The 2,431-nt window shown below is 35.2% G+C and overlaps 1 protein-coding gene across 2 annotated transcripts in view; it reads left to right on the forward strand.

Annotated features, from left to right (window-relative positions):
- Positions 1-483: 483 nt before the first annotated feature.
- The window catches only part of LOC106880210 (ankyrin repeat and SOCS box protein 3), a 34,219-nt gene continuing 32,271 nt past the window's right edge, over positions 484-2,431 (forward strand). The window contains exon 1 of one of the 2 annotated variants that reach the window (XM_052969824.1): positions 484-1,596. The gene's annotated coding sequence lies outside the window, so the exon portion shown is untranslated. The remainder of the gene's footprint in view (positions 1,597-2,431) is intronic. The other variant, XM_052969825.1, reaches the window with a different exon arrangement.

Consider the following 2,431-nt stretch of genomic DNA (forward strand, 5'->3'; position numbering starts at 1 on the left):
CCAAACGTATTGTATATGTAAGCTATCTTTGAGGAGATTTTGTTGTATTTCTGTATCACTTTTAACTTTTCTCCATCTCTCATTGCCCTGAAGATTATGGTTCAGATCTGGAAAATAAAAATGCCAACTATTACCATAATTACCTCCCTTCGTCTTGTCATAACTTTTATGACAGAGCAAAAATGGTGCTTATATTATGCAAATGTTATTAAACTTATTAAATGATTTCACTTTATTTTAGGACATGTATTTCTTTTCACTTATTCTTGAATAACACTTCGCGAACTCAACTCTAAATTTTCGAATAGCCTGCTGCCGATGCTACTTATTTTACTTTCTTTAGAATTACATGTAATACTGCTATAGCTCCCATTCACAAGTACTAGTATCACTCTTATTAAATAATACAGATTCTAGTAGCGATAGCAGGAGCATATGTAATTCTAAAGACGACGGAGTAAGTGGCGTCGACAGCAGGATATTAACATTTTTGCTGTTACTGATTTTGGTGCAAGCTATAAATTTTAAAGCAGGGGATTAGTAAGTGAATTCGACCTCGAAATCGATGATTCTAAATAGTGCCATCGTTTCTGGCGCGTTTTTCAAAGGGATATAACCAAATTGTGCAAGGTTTTTGTAACTGCTGCTACTAATACGAACTAGAGAGGAATCTTCTGTAAGCTGCTCGATCTGTTAGAAGTAACAGCCAATAATCCATTAAACCACACCCCACAATCTAAAACAAAAATAATAATAATAATAACTGAAATAAAAATAATAAGAAAAAGACTGGAACGCATTTGCTTTCTCTGCGTGACATCTTAAGCTATTTTCTCCAGCCTCGAGTTGACTTATACCATCTAAGAGAAACTAGGTAGACAGAAAATATATGCTAGCCCAGTGATGGGAAAACTAAGACTGGCAGGACTTTCTGCATGGTACGCAAACGAAAAATTATTTCAAATTTCTTTATTTAGTAGTGCGGCCCGCTACTCGACAAAGGTCACCCATACCTGTGCAGCTTCGAGTTGACCTACAACTTGTAAGTGAAACTACGTAAACGAAAACTATATACCTAACCCATCGGGTAGATTGTGCTTGTAATTCAAAATTCCTGCCTTGTCGCGTTCTACGTGTGCTACACCGATTCTGCCTGAGAATCACGATAAAGATACATGAAAATGTGGAATGCTCAGCCACACTTTAATACAGAAACAGACCCTGCTGACCGTACAATTGAATCGTAATTGTCGAACGACGGAGATCCAACAGAATCACCGCCTCTCCTACTACTACTAAAAATTTTCAAACACTACTACTACTACCGCCACGAACATTTCGCAAGCAGTTACCTAACTTGTTTATCTGTCCTCTTTTATCCTCCTCGCCCAAATTCCATTCGTGGATTTCAAAAAAGAAACTGACATATACACACACGTTTCAACTAAGAAATTTCGATTCCATGGACCAAAGACTGCATCATATCTGTACAGTGAGGTAAGAAGAGGTTCATAAAGAACCACGCCGGCATCGCACCCTTCACTTCCCTGTGTGTTGTTGTTGTAGAGTATACACACACGTATATGTAAATACCCCGTAAGTACACACTTAATCCTATCGTTTTGCAAAGTATAAATGTATATATATATATATGTTGCAACTCACTCTAGATTCCGTTTGTATACTTTGTAATTCTCCGTTCTACCACCAACTGCGTGTGTGTATGTATACATACATACATGCATATATATACATACGCGCAGACACAACTACATATATAATTTTTATTGACAGTTACTTCGAAGTTTTACCAAATGTCTAGCTTAACTGGGGAAGCCAGACACATACAGCAAAACTTTAATGCCACTGTCAATAAAATTAATATCAATATTGATTCTGCACTTGGATTAAATCCGTTATTTACTTAATATCCGCTGTTTTCATAGACTTTAAAATTATATATAAATATCCAGCCACATAGATATTTACGTCCGTAAGAATCTTTTGCTTACATGTATATAGTTCCTTTTTATGGGACTCCGGCTCACTATTATCGCACGCTATGATAAGACTAAAGATAAAGAACTCAATAACGGTATAGGGTATATGCAATTGATGTCAATAATCTGGAAACCGGCTGGCTGTAGTTTAATCAAGACTGACCAATATATATATATATATAGTATTAGGGAAAAGAACCAAGGTTTATGAACTCATCGATGAAAATCCACTGTCACATATAGAAAAAATTTATAATTAAAAGTACAATAAATAAGTATAATATAATACAAAGTAAATATCATAAGATCAAGATAATATATATATATATAAATGTGTAACGCTTCTGTATTGAGTTTGATATTCACTTTATATTGTTTGGGTGTGCATATTATTGCGACCTAACAAGGTGCCTCAATTTAAGGGCAAAAGT

Source organism: Octopus bimaculoides, chromosome 7, assembly GCF_001194135.2.
Source record: "Octopus bimaculoides isolate UCB-OBI-ISO-001 chromosome 7, ASM119413v2, whole genome shotgun sequence".
In the NCBI taxonomy this organism is placed as follows: Eukaryota; Metazoa; Mollusca; class Cephalopoda; order Octopoda; family Octopodidae; genus Octopus; species Octopus bimaculoides.